Source organism: Chinchilla lanigera, unplaced genomic scaffold, assembly GCF_000276665.1.
Source record: "Chinchilla lanigera isolate Chin_1 unplaced genomic scaffold, ChiLan1.0 scaffold00104, whole genome shotgun sequence".
Lineage (NCBI taxonomy): Eukaryota > Metazoa > Chordata > Mammalia > Rodentia > Chinchillidae > Chinchilla > Chinchilla lanigera.
In genome coordinates, this window is record NW_004955505.1 from 3,775,323 (window position 1) to 3,788,290 (window position 12,968).

The 12,968-nt window shown below is 44.5% G+C and overlaps 1 pseudogene; it reads left to right on the forward strand.

Annotated features, from left to right (window-relative positions):
- The window catches only part of LOC102028774, a 16,131-nt pseudogene extending 6,034 nt beyond the window's left edge, over positions 1-10,097 (forward strand).
- Positions 10,098-12,968: the final 2,871 nt, after the last annotated feature.

The following is a 12,968-nucleotide window of genomic DNA, read 5'->3' on the forward strand; positions in this document are numbered from 1 at the left end:
CCCAGGCTGGTCTTGAACTTGCAACGATCCTCCTTGCCTCAGCCTCCCGAGTGCTGGAATTAAAGGTGTGAGCCATCACGCCTGGCTGAATAATATTTTAAAAGGGCTGATAATATAGCTGAGTTCCCATTGAGTTCAATCCCCAGTGCCTGGGTGGGGAGATGGGGGATGGCCTTCTATCCTTAGTTTCTGAACAGCTCCAGAGCCGTAAAATTGAAGCATAATCTTCCATTATTTGTAGCAAGTCTCTCTTAAACACTCCTGAGTTTGTGTTGGGGTGACTTGGACAGACCCTACACAACCACAGGAGGGTGGTTTTCTGTTACAAGGATAGCTGGGTGCTTAGGGGGTTGGAACGTGGCCCTGCTCTCACCTCCAGGGAGAGAAAGAGATTGAAGTGGAGTTAGTCCCCACTGGCCCATGGTTTAACTACGCCCATATAATGAAGCTTCCATGACAACCCAAAGGGACTGAGACAGGCTTCCAGGAAGACAGTGGAAAGCATGTAGCATGTGGGAGGCTCCCTCACCTGGAGCATATAGCTATTCATCTGGGTCCTCTATCCTTCCTGATAGACCAGCCAATGTGTGCCCCTGAGTCAGGGGAATATTTTTGTTTGTTTGTTTGAGACAAGGTCTCACTATGTAGTCCAGCCTGACCTTGAACTCATGGTGACCCTCTTGCCTCAGCCCCTCCACTGCTGCAATTACAGGTGTGTACCACCATGCTTGGATCCTTCAGAATTTTCATAGCATTGATGGACTGTTTTCTATGTTCTTGTGTTGCTATTGAGAAATCTAAACAATTTCACCTCCTGTTTCCCCTTTTTATTTCTCTGTTTTCTTCTCTGTTCCCCACCCCCCGTGTCCCACTTAATTTTCCTTTTGTGGATCCTGAGGGTCTTTATCCTAGATTCCTCCCTACCTCTCTTTCCTGGGCCTTGGACCCAGTAGGGGTGTACCACTGAGCTACATGCCCTATCATTTTTATTTTTTATTTTGATACAGGTTTTTACTAAATTGCCAGGCTGACCTCAACTTAGAATCCTCCTGCCTCAGTGTTCTGAGTGCTGGGATTATAGGCTTGTGCTATTAGGCCAGCTGTCCTAGATGCTTAAATTTCACAAACACATGCTTTGGTTAGGAAGCTTTTAAAGTATTATGATGGGCTCTTTCAATAGGGAAATTTGTGTCCTTCAGTTCTAGACATTTTTTCTTGAATTATTTCATTGTTGATTTCTTCCTTTCTGTTTTTCTCTTCCTGGAAATCTTATTGTTTGACTGCTAACATTCCAAAACTTCATAGATTTTCTTATATTTTCCCTCCATTTTACATCTTCTTGTCTTTTTACTGTATTTTAATATCTTTTCTTTTTTCTTGTTTTTGGGGCAGCAATGGAGATAGAACCAAGGACCTTGTGCATGCTAAGCAAGTATTCTACCACTGAGCTAATAGTATCTTTTTATATTTTATCATTCAGCCAGGCATGGTGGAACATGCCTTTAACTTCACTTATTTGAGAGGCTGAAATCAGAGTATCTCATGTTTGTGGTCAGCCTGGACAACTTACCAAGTCCCTGTCTCTAAATGAAAAATATTGGAGATGTAGCTCCATGGTAGTCTGCTTGCCTTTCAAGGCTCTGGGTTTAATCCCCAGGATGGGATGGAGGAAAGTTGTTTGTTTGTTTTTTCCATTTCTTAACAGGTCTTTGTGCTGAGGATGTGACTCTGTGGTAGAGCACTTGTCTCGCTTTGATGAGGCCTGCATTTGATCCCTAGCACAACACATGCATACACACACACATACACACATACACGGCTTGTATCATGCCTTGGTTTCTAACATCTAAATGATGTTTTTCTTTAAAAGAAAAAATAATGTCCTGTTCTTATTGTAAGAACGCAGCTTCTCTTATCTCTCTCAGTACTGAGAAATGGAAATCTATGGAAGCCACAATTTGGAAAACCAGCCAACTATTTCAGTAGCTACTTCCCTTAGGCCCTCAAGCTCCAGAAAGATAAAGCCACAGGCCTGGCACCTCGGGCTTCGCCAGCCTGGTGAGGAGGATAAGCACTCTACCAATGCTGACTCATTCTTCTGGTCCCGGCCCCACCCTTCCTGCTCCCCTCCCCCCTCTGGCCACTCCTCTCTGAGATTCTCCTGGTGACCCTTCCCCAAGAAAGCTTTATAAAATTCAAATGCTAAAGCTACCCAGTCCATTAAACCAATTTTATAACTTCATTGTTTCCCTTGACTAGCACGCTTCTTTTTTTTTTTTTTTTTTTTTTTGTTTTTCTCCGGTACCGGGAACCGAACTCATGACCTTGTGCTTGCCAGGCAGGCGCTTTTGCCACTGAGCTAAATCCCCAGTCCCTAGCACTCTTCTATAAGTTGTTCTGCATGTTTATTTTTATTTGTTCTTTGTTTAAAGCATAATGCTCGTTTGTGTGTGTGTGTGTGTGTGTGTGTGTGTGTGTGTGTGTGTGTGTGTTTTGTGCCACTGGGGATTGAACCAGAGCTTTTGCACTGAGTTACATACTTAGTGATTTTTAAGTATTGGAACATTATCTGACTAAATTACTAAGTTGCCGAGGTTGAGCTGGAACATCTTCCTGCCTCAGCTTCCCAAAGTGCTGCGGTTCCAGGCTTGCCCCACTGTGCCTAGCTCATTTTCTTGTTCTTATAATTTTTTGGTGTTTTTTTCTGACACTTTAACTGAACATAAATTAGTTTTGTTTCTTGAGGGTGATCTTCCTGCTTGTTTGGTCTTATCTTGCAGTATTGAGACTTCCTATAGAGTTCTAGTGATCTCTGGTTTCCTGCTTGTGATTCAGAGTGAAGCCTTTGAAGGCTGGCTGGAAGCTCTGGGAGCAGGAAAAGCTCTTACATATTTTAGTTCACTGCTGGATCATTCCAAGTGCCGGGTTTCTCATTTCCTCCTGGGCTGCTTGTGTTCCCCAGAGACTGCTGTGCCTATCTGCCTAGCAGGCTGTGCTGCTGTGGGCTAATGACCGAACCCTGTGGCTGATGAGGGCCAAGGGCAGGAGGCAAAGCTCCTACAGTCAGGGTGCATGTGGCTCTGCAAGCTTCCGACTTTTCAGAGGACCCCAGCCCTGAGCTGGGCCTGCGATTTGCCACTCAAGAAACTTTCATTTTGTGTCCTCTAAAGACTCCAACTCATGCTGGAGTCAGGGAGCAAAGGCCAGCCAGCCGTGCACAGCTGGGGGAGCCATGAGTCACTGATTCTATACTGTCATTGTGTTTTGAAGGAAAACCCTCAATAAAACCTCCAGCTTTGGGCTGGGGATATAGCTCAGTGGCATAAGCGCCTGCCTGGCAACTGTAAGGTCCTGAGTTCGATTCATGGTACCAAAAAACCAAAACCAACCAAACAAAAAAACCCTCCAGCTTCTCTTGCTCTGAGTTAATAAAAGAATCGCACATTCTGGGGTGGGCGTGGCGGCACCTGCCTGGAATCCCAGCAGTAAGTTAGAAACAATGGAGCTGAGTGAGTCACTGCCTCTCTCCATTGAACTCTTAATGGCACCCGGTGGTTATTCCTGCTTCCATTGTCCTGAGAGAGGCAGAAAACAAAATAACAAAAACCTAGGAGATGATACCCTAAGCAAAAATACAGGCACCAGAGCACTGGCACAGAGGAAGGTTCTGCAGGAAGCGCCTAAGGCGGAGGTGTCTGGCCTTTGAATTCTGAGAGCCTGAGTTATTGCTCTCTTTCCCCCCTTTTCCCTGTTGCTGTTGCAACTTTTGACTGTGTGCAGTGATTTGCTGTCACCCTAGCACCCTCCCTGGTCTGTGTTACACCTTTGTTAGGAGGGACTGACCCTGAGCACAACCTCTGATTTTTAACAAGTGTAGCTGCTTACCACTGGGTATACACTTGGTGATATTTTCCTCATCATACGTGAGGACCTAGACTCTCATTAGCCCACTCAGCTGTAACACCAGCACTCCATGAGGCTGAGGCAGGAAGATTGCAAGTTTGAGCAAAGCCAGGGCAATTTAGCCATTGGTGAGATTGTGGTGGTCTCAAGACCCCCCGAGGGAAGCGAAGACCCGTGAGACTCTGAATTTGGGGAGCAAAGGCTTTATTAGCAGGCCTGCCTGACGCAGACTCCTGAGATCCATCCCGAGAATGCGCGCCTCACAGACTAAGCGCTCTGAATTTAAGCACTGTAACCGCAAGGGGCGGGGATGAGGAGGGCCAGGGGATGGGGTGATTTGGCGTCATAGCTTAGGGTTGGGGAACAAGCAGTTCAAAAATTGGCGGGTACAGCAAAAAGTCACATCATTGGAGAACAGGGGAAGGGAAGCGGGAACAGCAGTTTAAACATCTTGTAATAGGATGGTCCTTTTAGCTAAGAGGTTTTGGCAAGTCATCTTAACTCAGCAGAAAGTCAGCTAAGGGACTTTAGCAAGCCATCTTAACTCATCAGAAAGCTTAAAACCTTGAAATGGCATATACAGAACACAAGCATGAGGGTAAAGCATGTACTTCGTTAAAAAAAACAATTTTAAAACGGAGTTTGCCAGGTCAAACAGGCGCATACAGAACAGCAATGTGGCGCAATAGCTAGGTTATAACAAGATGATGTCTCAAAATGAAGAAAAAAAAAGGGGCTGGAATCAGCGGCAAAGCGCCTGCCTGGCAAGCGCAAGATCGTGGGTTCGGTTCCCAGTACCGGAGAAAAACAAAACAAAACAAAACAAAAAAAAAAGGGGCTGGAAATTTTGCTCAGTGCAAAGGCCATGGGCTGATCCCTAGTATGGCAATAAGTAAATAAGTAAATATGGATTACTAATTTTAGAGGTCAAGTCATTGGGCAACATACATTATTAACCCCCCACCAGCTTTGCTGTAGGGAAGTCCTCTGCCATCTGGAGCTTGACAATGTTGCCTCGGTTACTTTTCAGGGACGTGATGGCCCCTTCTGGAAATTATGACTCTTCCCTGAGCCTGCAGGGGTGAGAGACAGTGGTATGCGATGAAGAGGCCCAGGATCCAGTCTTCCTCCTGCACCTGAGTCTTCTGCTCCTTAACTTTGAGTCAGGTTCTTGGAAGCCCTGCAGAGTGAGAGCCAAGTTGATCATGTGCGAAAGGTTTTGTACTAAACCAAAGCACCAGTTTGCTTGCCTGTTCCTTCTTCCCCATCAAGAGCACACTGTTACAACAATTTTAGATTTACCGACGGCACGGGAAACATGAACGGCACTCCAGGGAGGTGGAGGGAAACAAGCTTTATTAAGCTGGCAGGCCCAGAAGAGTTAGCACTCCAAATTCTGAGCCCCAAGCTTGGGGTTTATGGGCCTCGTATAGGCTGTTGGAGGGAAAGAGGAAGCAAACTAAGGTACAGAAGTAGAACAAAGGCAGTTACTTAAATGGGGCAATATGCAATTTAATACATCTGGGCAGCCATGGCTACAGTGAGTGAGACAGCAGGATGTGTGAGGCTGCTTGCTTATCACAGCAGCGAGCAGCTGTAGCTGCTATGGGAAAGGAAGGGGGTGTCATAAGGTGCAGCAGCTGTTGTAACCTTGTGGTTGAAATATAGAACAAAGTAAGAATGAAACATCATCTGACAGGTGGGGTTCGGGGTTGAGCCCTCAGAGTGAAGAGGGGGTCCTCATGGTGGTCTATTTTGTCTCAGCTTGACACCTAGTGGCCACCTTAAACACAAACATGAGGCCATGAGAGGAAAGACAGGAGGTCCGCCGGTCCCCAGAGCTGATGTGATTATCCCTCCCCCTCTTCATTGCTGTCCTGCGTTGCTGCTGCTGCTGACGCCTACACGTGAGACCTGACTGGGAGCCTGCGCCCTGCTGCTCCATCCGCTGGCAGGGCATGAGCCTTTCTGGTCGGTGTCATTTCCTGCCAGATGGGCTCAGGACCCAGGCTCTCCTCTGTCTGCCCACGGTTGCACAGAAAGCAGCCTTGAGGGAGCCGCCTTCATTCTGAGGGAGCCTTCCTCCTGTGTATTATCTGCCTCCTCATCCCTGAGACCTTCTTTCCTTTTTCCGTCCCAAGGAGCATTAGGGAGGGAATCATGGCCCACCACAGTCCATCAGCAGGTGTTGTCCTTCCTGTTTATCCAGGGTCCTGAGACCTGAAAAGAGAGAAGAACATGAGGGTGAGGCTGGCAGAGAGGAGTAAATTTCTGACTGTAGGGGTAAAGGGCTTGTGTACAGTTTTCTCATACTATCCTATTAGGGGTGTTCCAAGGTCTAGTTTAAAAATTTAGAAAAAGAAATTTGAGATGGGGTCTCACTATGCAATTCAAGCTGGTCTCAAACTCATGGAAATCCTCCTGCCTCAGCCTCATGAGTGCTGGGATTACAGACATGGGCCACCACACCTGGCCTGCCATAATGTTTTATTTTTAAAAATGTGACCCTAACTCTTATACCCCTTGATTTAGCACTTTGCCTTGTAGTAATTTTTGCTGTATTGTTAGGTAAACGTCTATGTGCACATAATTCAGAATAAGAGCAAGGCATAATGACACATGCTTGTAACCCCAGCACTCAGGAAGTTGAGGCAGGAAAGATTGCTGAGGGTTCAAGGCCTGCTTGGACTACACAGCAAGACCCTGTCTCAATCCCCCATCTTAGTTACTTTTCTCTCACTGCTGAGACAAAAATACCTGAGGCCCAAAATTAAGGAAGGAAAGGTTTATTTAGCTCACAGTTTGTGGAGGTTTCAGTTCATAATGGGCTGGCATCAGGGCAGGGTGGCATGGTGAGGGACAACACTTCAAGGTGGCAGAAGACAGCAAAAGCAATAAGAACAAAAGGGGAAAGAGCACACCTCTTTCCTCCCTTATACTGTAAGCAGGCCACCACCATCTTCTTCATTACAGCTACCCTTAGGTATCTATCCTTGTCAGGTGGCCTGGTTGTTCTGTTCTTGCAACTGCAGTCTCCCACCCTGCAATCCTCCCTGATGGCCAGCTGAAATCTGCTGGGGTACCTGCCTTTGGTACCTTGGTTATGAAGCTTGTTTAATGGGTTTGGTAAAAACACACATGCTTATATGATAAAACATGGGACTTCTTCCACCATTTAAAGAACATTAGGTCGGTGGCCATTCTTAAGACTTGGAGGACAGGCTTTGCTGGGACAGACTGGCTCTGATCCTCCTCTACACTCTAGAGGAAAGATCAAGCCTGTTCTACTTCAGTTTCCTTTCTCTGGCCTTGCTGTCAATCTTTTCCTGACACTTTGTACCTTCCCTTTTAGAGACATGTGAACTTAGAAAAAAACCTCCAGACTGTTCCAAGCTTTTCCTCCTATTCAACAATTAAGCCCATAGGAAATGAGCATTTGCTAATACCAAAGATAAGGAAGCCATCTTAGAGGAGGTATATATACCCCATCTCTGGATCAGATGAAACAGCAGAATTTTTCCTGTCCAGGAGAACATATATAAAAGCCATGCACTTGCTTAAGGTTCTGGGCAAATCACCCTTGGGAGACTAAACCTGAGATGCTGTGAAAACAAAACAAAACAAAAACCAAATAAACCACTTCTGAGTGAAACTAGGGGAGCTATTTCCAGAAACACCACACTTATGGAACCAACACACTTAGCCTAAGGGAGGATCTCCAACCTTTCCTCTTCTCCTCCTAGGTCTAGTTATTATGAGTGGGTTTTTGTTCATTTGTATCTCTGTCCAGTCTACAAACACCTGTTTTATTTGAGCTCAAGCAAATTTCTCTTCTTTTTGTATTTTTAAACTGTTTGTGAGTTAGATTTGGCTTATAGATAAATATCTAAATTAAAGACATGCTTCCATAAAAATTGCCAGCTAGTCAAAATGATGTTAACATTTGTTTTATAAATGTAATTCATATTGTTGTTTGTGTATTATGATTTGACAGTCTCTCATTGTTTAGGGTAGTATGTTAAATGTTGTAAATAGGTCCAATAGATGTATAGAAAGACAATTCCTAAAATAATCATAACCAAGTTTTGTTCATTGATAAGTTCAATGATCTCCATAGCCTAATGGGAGATACCCCACTAAACACTGATCAAAATATATTATTGTGATGTGTTTACATTGGTCAATGTCAAAACAATAAGGTTTTCTGATTCATAGATGTTCTTGGTACAAAACTAAAAAACAAAATAATGACAATTCATTATTGCTAATCCCATGGTGTATTAAATGTATCCATGCCTTCTAAATATACAGTCCTCTAAAATGCAAAAGCGGGATTGTTTATAATGATAGACATCTTCTTTTCTCTTGTGCTCCAGATAATTATAATAAGAGGTTCATGTCAAGCCAACGTGAGGTCATCAGCCAAATGATGGTTTTTAACAAAATTTATGTGATGTATACATCACTACATTTAAAGGTATTTGTCTGTTGTGTCACAAAACTTGTTTGCTTTTAAATGGGAGGATCTGGAGGGAAACAAAAATGTCAGTTAACTTGAATCTCCCCTCAGGCTTTCTGATAACCACAGCTTTAGCAACTCAGAGCCCCACCCCCCACTTCAGTGTCCATGATTGTCTCTGTTCTTCCCTCTGACTCACAGGCCACAGCTCCACACAGACTCTGCCAGTGCTGCCCGAACCTCTCAAGGACTGGATGCTAGAACTGGGGCTTACTGAGCTGAGTGACCCTTGTGTCCTCACCCTTGAAGATAGTGCAGAGATACAGATCCACTCCAAATCTCACACTGAGATCAAGCCCCACAGGTGCCCACAATGTTCTAAGACCTTCAGTGCCCACTTTTTGCAACACACCTGAATTCACACTGGGAAAAGACTATATAAATGTACACACCCGGGTTGTGGGAAAGCCTTTACTCAACTCTCCAATCTACAGTCCCACAGAAGGAAGCTTTGACAGTGGCTGATTAAACAAATTCACAGCAACATGTACCCAGGGCTGATTTGCAAAAATGAAAAAAAAGAAAAAGCATGTTCTGGATCCCTCAGAAGCACACCAGCAAGCAGAATTACAACCAGGAGGTGGGTGCCTCATCTTTAAGGCCTGGGCCATTTCTCAAGAAAGATTTTAAAAAGCAGACAAAGCTGAGCCAGCCATTTGGAAGGCAACACTATGCTGTGCTTTAAACAAGGTCCCAGATTTTGAAAAAGTGACAAACTGAGCCCAGCTGGGCATTTCTGAGCCATACAAAGTTTACAAAATTGTCCCAGAGGAAAAACAAAAATATAAACTGGGAATTGTGTACCTCCTGGCTGTGTTAGTGACATGACAAAGACAGAATGTGGCCGCTCTGAGGTAGATAAAATGATCAAGGAGCCTCCTGTGGATGATTACATGGGTACGATCCAGGGGAGCCCATTCCCAGCAGAGGCCTACAGCAGCCAGCTCCCTGCTGGACTGGGGGGTGCCGCAGCCCAACACAGACTTGCATTGGTGACCAGGTGCCCTGCTTATGATCCACACCATGCAGCCTTCTTCCAGATGTTGATCAGCTTCTACTACAGGGGCAAAATGGTGAGCTCAGCCACTACCACTTGCCCAGAGGGCTGTCACCTGGCCCTGGGTCTGCTGGGGCTGTCCAGTGCCAAACTGTATGGGCTCAAGGCCCTGGAGCCAGTCTGCTTCCTACCAGCCAACACCATCCCCAGTGAGAGACAGAGGCAGGTGACAGAGAAACTGTTTGGGCACCTGGAATGAGGGGTGCTCCTGCACAACAGCCCCTAGGCTATGTTTGTCAAGTGGCTATGCCAGGGTCATGCGTTCTACAGTGTCAACACCATAGCGTACAAGGACAGACCCAACAAGCTTGAGTGCAATGAGGTGGTCCAGGTCTTCAACACCAGCCAGTTCTTCCAAAAACTGCAGCTCTACGACAGTCACCTGCCCTACAACAGGGTGATGCAATGTTTCAAGGAGGAGTTTCTGGACATGGTGTCCTTGCACTCCAAGCTCATCCTGGTACAAGTAAAACAACTGTATGCCAGGCAACTGGTAAAAGACTAAAAAAAAAGAGTTGTACCACTAGCACTATGCTACCAGCATCCAGGGAGCCCCAGCTGGACCAGGCCTTCCAGGTGTGTCCTGAGAACATCCGCAATTTGTCACTCCCCCCATAATAACTTCTACTTAGTTTTCTGGGCCACTTTTAGCTTGGTAACCTTTGTAATAATGGTGGTTCTTTATGCTCACATCTTTGGGTGTGTTCTCCAAAAGACTATAAAATTATCTCAGTTAGGTAAAAGCTTTTTATGTACTAGATAAAATTGATTAACCAAAGAGGCTATTCTATTTCAAGATAGAGATTTAAATGTGCTACAAAAATGTTACAGTTCTATATATGGATTTCATTTCACTATAAAGCTGTATAACTGTTGTCTATTAACATTCAGCAGGGATTCTACTACTAAAACATCCATAGTTGGTAAAAGGTAACAGTTCTTTGGCTATACCTTATATTTCAAGGTGCCAAATACTAAAAAACTTTTAATAAATAAGTTTACTGCTGTACTACAATATAATGTCATTAATTGGCCTTCTCTTTTGGATGTTCAACAACAGAGGTTTGGAGACCAAAACTCAAAAAGATAGATGGGCTAATAAAGCCAATATTTTGGCCCTAGCCCTCTAAGATCAAAGAGAACCCAAGATTCTTTGCTGCAACATCCTGTAACTCAGTTGAGTCTCTGATCTTCTGATTAAGGAGATTATGGAGCTACAGGAAAAGAAAAGATACTATGATATATGGCGTGCCTAAGAGGAGTCACCAAGAATCTCCCAAGCTTTCACAGAAAGTACCTCAGTCAAGCAATGGCTGTGACTCCTCTGGACAACTGACACTGCCAAAAATACAAAGTGGCACTGTACATGGTTCCAAGGTAAATCCTACTGACCTTCATAGATGACAAGGGACAAAATCTAATGCCGGGCTCAACCATCCAGTAGACAATGCCACAGTAAAACTAATGTCTCCACAAATTGGTTTATTGTTACCTAGACTACAAACCCCAAGGGTCACCACCATGTAAACAACTATATCTGTCCAAAATAAGAAACATATGTCCTTCAAGGGGGAATGTGGTGGCAGAGACTCCATTTTGTGTCTAAACTCCACTTTAAAATCCTTAACCTTCAGAGGAACTCACCCTTGTTCCCCAAATCATAAGTTAAACATCTTCCATTTGTAAGCAGCTTCTACTCTGATAAATGCTGTTTCTGACAAATGCTGTAATGACCCCATGACTACGACTATCACCATGTGATTAGATAAACTCTGTACACCAACTTTCGGAAAATTACTGGCTAATTTTAGAAACTAGACCAACTGCTATATGAACCACTGTTTTCCTACCTTTGGGGTTGATGCTTCTGACTGGCAACTGTTGGGGTATTGCCAGTATGCTACATAAAACCCTGCTTGCTCCCATCTCAGCCTCCTTGAGTGATTCTGGCTTCTCACCATAACAGTACAACATATAGGCCACAAAACTCTAAAGTTAAAAAGTAAAAACAACCCTACAGAAACAGCTTTTAACCAGTTCCATAAAAATTTAACTAAAAGATCAGTCATACTTGTAGACACCCCTGCACACACATAAAACCCAGGTGCATACTAACTACCTGAACACTTCTTAAAGTTTCAGAAATCCAACTTTAGAGCCACCATTCCAGAGTTAGAAGAACCTATCCATACGATTGCTGGAGTGCTTACCTGGACCAGACAGCCCTTCTGAAGCTCACTCTACAGAAACGATGCACTCAAAGCCCTGCTGTGGTCACTCTGGAGGCTGACAAATCCATGCATGGCTGAAGCCTGAGGATACCATTCACAGGATTGTTCCATACCTTAATGCATTATTTCCCTTCATTTTTATGCCTTTTCAGGGTCTTACCTCAGTCCTTGCTTTACCTTAGCTCTATGGATGATTGTCCTGACAGAATAGAAAATAACCAGTAAGGCCCTTACAAATGATAAAGATTTAATGAGCATTCAAGCTACATTGGACACTGTCCTAGATGCGATTAACTCCTTCACTCCTTTGTCGGAGTCAACTTAGGGAGAAACCTTGTAATAAGGGAAACAAACTATAAACTTCCAGTGGGAATTTTCATTCTTGGAGACCTGGGCTAGGACCCATCCTAGGACCAGTGACAGCCCCAGTGTTACTGCTTCCAGTTGGGCCTTGTCTCAGAACATCACATGAAACATGCCCAGCAAAGATTTGCTGGGGAAACTAAAAAGAAGGAGAAAATGTAGCAGAAGATGCCCACCAGCCGTTATACTTCAGTGTGTTAGTCACCCAAGTAATAGTTCTGGTTACAGTTCCTGTTACTTTTGTTTCTCAGAAATGGCTGGTTACTGTGAAGAACCAATCCCTGATTGATGAGCCGTTCTGCCTCTGTGCTTCCTGCTTGCTTATCCCATATAAGCCTTAGACCACCAGGGATCAGGGCCTGATATTTTGTAAATGATCTTGATCAGTGCCCATTGACAAGAATAAATCTGCCTCCAAGCCCTGGGTGTCATTACAGTGTTTCCATTTGCCATTGCACTGGGATTACAGGTGTGAGCCACTACAACTTGGCTTCTTGTGTTTACTTTGAAACAGGCTTTCTATAAAATGCTGTGTTCTCTAGGCTGAGCTCAAACTTATGATCTCCCTGCCTTAGCCTCCCATAGTGCTGGGATTATTATAGACAGCTAAGTGAGGTAGAAATATTGTAGGCAGTCAGCCGGGACTGGACCCTTGAGAAGTCAATGCAGAAAACAACTGTGGCTGGAGGCAGTGTACTGACTGAAGGCCAGACTTCAAGAAAAAGGAACTCCTCACTCATATGCTTCTCCTAGGGATGAACAGCAGTGACATATTCTAAGTAGACATCAATCACCTCAGGGTAGAGGACCAAATTTTCTTAGCCCACCCCTTCCAAAGTCCTTGTCTATCCCATATGTGCTTGCTACATGACTTGCTTCTCAATTTGATCAGCAT